General features: G+C 43.6%; 1 pseudogene; it reads left to right on the top strand.

Moving 5' to 3' along the window:
- The first annotated feature begins 2941 nt into the window (after positions 1-2941).
- Positions 2942-3191, top strand: LOC142443512 (ATP synthase F(0) complex subunit e, mitochondrial pseudogene; annotated as a pseudogene).
- The last annotated feature ends 4823 nt before the right edge of the window (positions 3192-8014 follow it).

The raw sequence follows: 8014 nt of genomic DNA, 5'->3' as shown, positions 1-8014 counted from the left end.
CCCACACATAATCCAACTAAAAAATATAAGCAAGATATGAATAGACAATTCACTAAAATGACGTCGGGCAGCCACCAATCATGTGATGATATGCTCATGATCTTTATCTGTAAGACAAATACAAATTAAGAGTATGATGATATATCACCTCACATCAACACTGGGAGTAAATTTAAAAAAAAACAACCCAGAAAATAAAAATTGTTGGAGTGGATGTAGAGAACAGGGCACACTTCTGCTGCCGGCGGGATTTCAGGAGTGCACAGCCCTGTGGAAGACAGTGTGCAGCTACGCCGCCTGAAACAAATGTAAACAGAAGTACTGCATGACTCCACACACCATAAAGAAACGTAGAGCCAAACTGGAGCAGGTGTATACACACCACGGCTATCACAATGCGATCTGTAATCGCAGGAAAACGGAAAGCACCAGGCAGTCTGTGGAGGAGAGGATACACAACCTGGTGCATACGTCCAGTGGGACTGTTGTGAAACTCCACAAGCAGCAATGAAGCGGTCAGACACCTCAGGATGTGAACAAACTTGGAAGATGTTATGCTGAGCAAGGTTATTCAGTCTCATAAAGACAAATACTACCTAATAGTCCTATTATAAAAGAAAGGGAAAAAAACTAAGAAGAGTGGGTTCACACCAAAGGAATTAAATGTTGAGAGCTATATCAAGGCTGGGGCTAGGAAGGGGGAGAGACATGGAAGGAAGGAGGGAGGGAGGTGAACAAAAAGGTAGGGCCACATACATGGCCTCAGTGGGATACTGCCAGTGTACTGGGGAGTTGGCTTGTGCCCCCGTGGTTTGTAGGTTTTGTGTGTATGCCCTGTGTGTCCTACACTGCATAAATAAAAGGGAAAACAAATGAAAACAATGGTCCTATCTTTGAAAACTTATCAGTTATTGTGGTAGTTACATAATTTGGTGTCAATTCAGACTTGAGAGGATTAAGAGTGAAGGGGTGGAGATTAATCTGCAAATTGGATCATAGCCAGTGAGGCCTCTGTGTGGGTATGGCCTTCTCCTGAGAATTCTGGGAAATCCTGTATTCCTTCTTGGAGGTGGGAAATACTAGTCTCCTCCTTGGAGACACTACTGACAAGACACAAGCCGATTCCCTATAAAACACAAGCCGATTCCCTATAAAAGCCACATGGACCTATCTTGATACAGTCAAACCATGGACCTGGAGAAGACACATGGGCATGCTCACTACACCACTGGATCCCACTGGCCTGTGATCATCCTGCATTCGGCATCATTACATGTATTTCATGAGTCTGAAGAGAATTTTGTAGATTGGTATCGGACATATGGGCTAATATCAAACCATGGGCTTGGACTGGACTAGGTTGGGACGTTTTCTTCATGTACAATTACCCTTTATATAAAACTCTCTTATGCACTTATGAATTTCTATGGATTTATTTCTCTAGGCTAACCGGACTAGCACAGTTTTCTATAAGAAACCTGTAGTTTCCTACACAGAAATAAACAAATTAAAAATACTTATCTTTTATGTAAAAAAAAAAAGACACACGCTACCAAGTTTCAGAGAGGCCACGTCACTTCCCTTTTTGACCAGCAAACTCTGAGCATTTTGTGTCCAGTCATTCTTTACAGGCTAACCCATGCCTCCTGAGACTATTTGATATTAGCCTCGCAGGTGAGTGATTTCTGCTCTGGCAGCTCCCTCTCACAAACTCTCTGGACATTCAAGGACAGGGCAACTATTCTAAAATGTATTTCTCCAGAGCCAAGAACAGGGGTCATTTTACTTAGGGTAAAGTTAGGTATTTTACCTGGATGAATTACGTATAATTGTTAGATATTCTCTATTTCAACAGGAACACTTTGAATCTCCCACAACATCATGTGACTGGTGGTGCTATGGGACTAACATTGGACTGATAACCATAGTTTGGAGGGTCAAACCCACCAGCTGCTCCTCGGGAGAAAGATGAGACTTTCTGCTCCCAGAAAGATCTACAGCCTGGGGAAACCTATGTTGTTGTTGTTGTTAGGTGCTATCGAGTTGATTACCATCCACAGCGACCCTATGCACAAAGGAACGAAATACTTCCTGCTCAGTCCTGCCTGCACCATCCTCACAATTGTTCCTATGCTTGACCCCATTGATGCAGCTACAGTGTCCATCCATCTGTCTAAAGGGAAGTAGGTTTTGTTTTGTTTACTCTAGGCAAAGTATGGTGAAAAATGCAAGGCTCTATTCTCACAACATACTCAGAAAAAACTTTCACAGCAGTCTGGAAATGTGAGCTGGAACGGCTGAGATAAGAATTTCAGTGAATCGGAAAAGCAGCCTTCCCTTCCTTGGACTGAGTTTAAAGAAACTGGAAAGTCCTGCTAACACAAGTCCCTGGATGTGAATCTGTCTCAACACAGCAGGTTTAAGGGACTGAAGGTCTCGCACCCCACACATTTGCATGTATCTTGGCGGTGGTGTAGAAACATGGCCTTGGCTTTCAGTGCTGGGAGGAGGAGTGGAGCTCTCTCATGCTTTAAAAATAATGATTGTAAAGTGTCTTTGCTGTGACGGCTCCCCTAGCTAAACCATTGTAATCTTCACCCAGCCAAGGAAATATATCTTTCATTTATTGTGTAATTCCGTCATTTTAAATTCCAAATATCAACTCTTCTCATTCCCAACCCATTTTCTACAGCATGGCAACTAGGGAGAGAGCTACTTGACTTCCTCAATGGTGTCTCATGACCGATCTTGAACCTGCCTTCTTCCTTCTCTCCCGTCCTCCTAGACCCCTTATTCTAGTCCACGTCCTAGGGCTTTGGATCAAAACACACCCCTGCGCATCAGAGTATTGGGGAGTCAAATTTTGTGTTCATATTTTTTCATAGGGGATGCTCAAAATTTATCCTCATGAAATCAATCATTTAAAAGTAGACCTCGGTGCGAAGGTCAGGGACAAGATGGTGCCCCCCGTGCAGGTCTCGCCGCTCATCAAGCTCACCCGCTACTCCGCCCTGTTCCTCGGCGTGGCCTATGGAGCCAAGCGCTACAGTTACCTGAAGCCTCGGGCGGAGGAGGAGAGGAGGATCGCGGCGGCCGAGGAGAAGGAGTAGCAGGATGAGCTGAAGCGCATCGCCAGGGAACTGGGAGAAGCCCAAGATGACAGCATCTTGAAGTGAGCTGCCCGTGGCCGGCGCCCTGAAGCAGCGGAGGACAAATAAAGCCTCATGTGTTGTAGGACCGAAAAAATAAATAAATAAAAGTAGACCTAAGGTGAAAAAAGGAAACTAAGTGTCAAACCTCATGGAATATAAAATAGTACAGGGGAACCCTGGTGGCAGAGTGGTTATGAGTTGGGCTTAACTGCCAGCCGCTCCCCAGAAGACAGGCAGGGCCTCTCTACTCCGGTGGAGTTACAGTGTCAGAAGCTTACAGGACTGGTTCTGCTCTGTCCTGTAGGATTGCCATAGGTCAGAACGAAATCCATGGTAGCGGTGTTTTCTCCTCCTCCCCCTCCTCCTCCTCCCCTCCCCCCCCCCTCCTCCTCCTCCCCCTCCTCCTCCTCCTCCTCCTCCTTCTCCTTCCTGAGATACCAGAAGCATTGCCTAAAGCAGGCAGGAGGATTCTTGTACATTTTTAGGTAGTTGCGTGCTGGAGAGGGTAAAGGATGGGTCCCAGAGAATCTATTTAAATGTGGGGTTTACTAGCTTTTTCATAGGGCAGTCATCAAAGTCAATGATCACAGCGAGGAATGTGCGAGGTGAGGCTGCCCAAACTAACCATCCAAATACTCTGGCCTTGTGGCCATTATGTGGGAGATTGTGCCTCCCCTCTCCCTCCCCACAGAATTTTAAAACCATTAAATAGTAAATGATAGCTCAGATCATCTCACCGTGTCTTTTGGTAAATATTCTGTTTCCCTCTGGAACATTTTGCCCAAATTCAAATTTCACTCATGTGTGCTTCATTCTGGTCATTATTTAACTGAAGTGGCAAATATTTCTCTCTCATTATTCTCTAGCCCACCCCAACTAGCATATAGACCTTTTCTTGGAACTTGGTTCAAGAGGAGGAGCAACTTTTCTTAGGTGGCAAGGATGATGGATAATATTGAGGCAAGCAAGAAAGCAATCGTCCCTAAGCTGAAGGAAGAAATAAGTCTATAAAAGGCACCTGATCAGAACAAGCCCACACAATGCTACAAAAAGCTCGGTTCAGCATAGTCAAACAGCCTGGCTCTTATTTTATGTATCTTGCTTTTTGTCTTTTTTGCTTTGAAAATATCTGACAGAGAAAACAAATTGATAGCAAAAGACAAAGTACTTAAATATCATTTATGTCTGAAGATGAGGGTTAGTGCTAGGTGGGGAGGTTAAATTTCAGAAAATAGCAAAAGAGGGTTTCATAAAATCTAAGAACAAAACAAACAGATTCTCCACCCTTAGTTCAAAACATGGAAATGTTAAGTTACTCTTGGACATTACTTAAATTAAAATTCCTGATGCTAATATGATATTCTATGCCAGGGGTGTCAAACTCAATTAAAACGCGGGTCATTTGGTGCAGCAGGCAAGATTCATGGGGCCACATCGCATTTACAAATTCGGTTAAATTTCTATTTTGAAGTGAGGATTCATGAATATGGATAGGATTATTAAAACACTATATAATTGCTTTTATCTAAACATTTATTTAATGTATTTATACAACTAAAATGATTCTTTTTATTCAAAATTTGCCAGCGCTTTCCTCCTACTACCTTTCATTTACTTCTTATATTGTGACCAGAAAATATAGCAAAGTAACTAATAAAAAACACAAAATGTTGGACAGCTGACAAACAGATGCACAATCATAATGGCTTCCCGCTAAAAAATGTTAACTAGCGCTGTCCCTAGGTGTGGTCCATAACACCACAACCCAGAGTGCTCTTTTTAACCTTTTCACTATTGGGGACTGTTTACATTTCGTGACACTGACAGTGGCAGACAGATCGCTTGCCAACGTGGCCGGAACTGAGGCAACCTTTAGACACGTCCACAGGCCCCCAGGAAAGGCACTAGGCCATGCGTGTACTCGCCTTCAGCAGTTAAGTGCTAATGAGGGAATTGTGTGTATGGTGTTGCCTCGATCTCCCCTAAGTGTTATTTGCTTCATAATAATTTTTTTAATTTCCATTTCATTTCAGAGCATCGCGGGCCACAAAAAAATTACCTCGGAGCCACCAATTTGACACCCTTGTTCTAGGCCATTAAGTTTAAAGTATGGAATTTATAATAGACCAGGTTAAGTTCTAGTTGAGGACAAAGCACCACAATTCTTGGTAGAACGAGAAATTACATGTGTGCTAGAACACAATTCACAACATTCGTCATTGCATCAGTTAACTGATACAAGAAATTACCACAAACGGTGTGGTTTATAACAACCAGAATTTATTTTCTCAGAGCTCTGGATACTAGCAGTCCAAAATCAAGGTGTCAGCAAGGCAGTTCTGTCTCAGAAGCCTCTGTGGAAGAATCCAGGCCATGTTTTCGTAGCTTCTAGTCTTGCCAGCAACCATTGGCTTGTAGCTGCATCGCTGCAATATCTGCCCAGCCATCACATGGTTCTCTCCATGGGTATCTCTCTTTGTGTCTCTTCTCTTCTTAGAACACCAGGTATTGGATCAGAGCCATCCTAACCTAGTCTGACTTCATTTTAACTCACTTACCTGTGCAAAAACTATTTCTAAGCAAGGTCACTTTCACAAATATTGAGCGCTAAAGCTTCAACGTATATTTTGAGGTTACAATGCAATGGGCAACACTTATGCACCATAAATTAGCGTTGATTGTACCCTTGGTATGTGCCGGGTGTATGACAGACGCTCTTCTTTGTAGTAAACAGCATGTGAAATCATATCTGACCCCTTCCGGCTCCCTTATGGCCATGAGGCAGGAGTCAGGCATGTCTACCGTACTCTGACACCAAGTATTCCTTGCAGGAAGCCATGGCGCGATGCATCTGTGCTGTGTTTGCTGATTCTTTGTAATGGATACACTGGACTAACAGACAATACTCTTGAATAAGGGGTTCTTAAGGGGAGTTAACATGTTACATTAAGTAAGTATCAATAAGCAGCAAAGATATAGTCATTGGTCCCAGCAACACTTTTCTTAGCCAGCAGCCAAGTCTCGCTCTCTGGTCACAACGTCTCAACCAGGTGGATGCTTGGCCTTTGCCTTCATGGACCCGGCAGTCTACCAGGGACTCTATCTCACAGCAGAATAGTCTTGAGCCAGAAGGGAAGAAGTTGCCTCACGGCTTCGGCACTGCTCCCTACTACAGTCCTGGGTACCCCTGCCACGTCAGACAGAGGTCTTGAATGTGTTCTTGGTCTTGGGGTTTCTCTCAGTGTCTTAGATGCACCCCTATACACAGAGGAATAGCCAAAGGCGTGGCCTTTGTCCTTCAGCAGACTACATCCTAAAGGGGAAAAAGGTGTGACTTGGTTTACAGCCTTTACTAAATTAGAGACTCACTCCCACTCCTACTATCATAGCAGAAAACAAACTCTTTCCAAAAAAGGATGGTAGCCACCGAGTCCGCAATTAACCTATATCACATAAGGAATTGTTGCTTGAAGGGCCATGTTAATTGACGACATCTCCCTTTTACCTGTGTTCTTTCCTTTGACCCACTGCTATTCAATGGTTGCCTGTGCTTGCTCTGACACCCCGGGAAGTGGTTGCCCATGGTCTCACAGCTAGGCAGTGGACAAGCAGAAGTCAGGGCCCGACCCTCTATCTTTAGCTCCTATTCAGTTCTGACGTTAACAACATTTCCCCAAAGAGGTTCGATGCTGAACACATTGATTAATATTACATACTTTGTTATTTAATATATGACACAACAAAGGCATCTAAAGGCAGGGTGCAACAAAGAAGTCTGATACACAGACCTAATGTGGCAGGAAGACAACTTGTGTGTGTTTATGAGTGTTTTTATATTATTTGTGTCAGCCAGAAATAAAACCTTGCATTAAGTATTAGGACCAAAGCCAAGTAAATTGTAGATATCCAAAATAACTAACAGCTGGGGATGAATTACACCCAATCTTTAGGGCACTCTGGGGTATTTATAAAGCATGTTTCCAGTTCAGCCCTGAAGGCAATAAACGCCATGTAAGTCATCAAACAAATAAGTGCAGGGCTGCATAATCCTTATCCCGTGTTGTCAGTGAAATAGTTCGTTTTCCAAGAAGCAAATCTTTTTGAATATGACAATAGCTTACAGGCTATTGAAAATTCTTCTTAGATAAGTGGGCATTCTTAGCTGTGTGTTAGTCTGGGTTGACTAGAGCAACAAATTTATAGATACCCATATGTGTGTAAGAAAGAGCTTTATATACGAGTCATTGAATATTGAGAAATCATCAACTCCAGATACCAGACCAAGTCCATAAGTCTGGTATTATCCCATATGTCCAAAATCTATAAAGTCCTCTGCTGAATGCAGGGCAGTCACAGGCCAGTAGGTGGAAAGTCTTGTGGATCCAGTGGTGGTAGAGGCATCTCAGTGCTGGCAGGGTTCCCCCTGTGGCTTCTCCAGCTCAGGGCACTAGTGTAGCTCCATGTCTTGTCAGCTGCAATGTCTCCCAGGGAGAGAGCAGAGAGAGTGTCTTCTGCATCTAAGGAGGAATACGGGAGTTCCCAGAATCCTCAGGAGAAGGCCATGTCTACACAGAGGGATCATTGGCTATGACATGATTGCAGCCAGACTCCATGCCTTCCCTCTTAATCTTCTTAAATTGACAAATGATTATAAAACTACCCTAAGCTGATTGTTGTTGTTGTTAAGTACCATAGAGTCGCTCCTATCCATAGGGACCCTGTACACAACAGAACAAAACACAACCCAGTCCTATGCCATCTTCACCATGGTTCCTAGGCTTGAGCCCACTGATGCAGTCACTGTGTCAATTCATCCTGCCTTTCCACTTTGCCAAACATGATGTCCTTCTCCAGGGACTGGT

The sequence above is a fragment of the Tenrec ecaudatus genome, chromosome 3, assembly GCF_050624435.1.
Source record: "Tenrec ecaudatus isolate mTenEca1 chromosome 3, mTenEca1.hap1, whole genome shotgun sequence".
NCBI lineage: Eukaryota > Metazoa > Chordata > Mammalia > Afrosoricida > Tenrecidae > Tenrec > Tenrec ecaudatus.
This window is presented reverse-complemented; position numbering and strand designations above follow the sequence as displayed.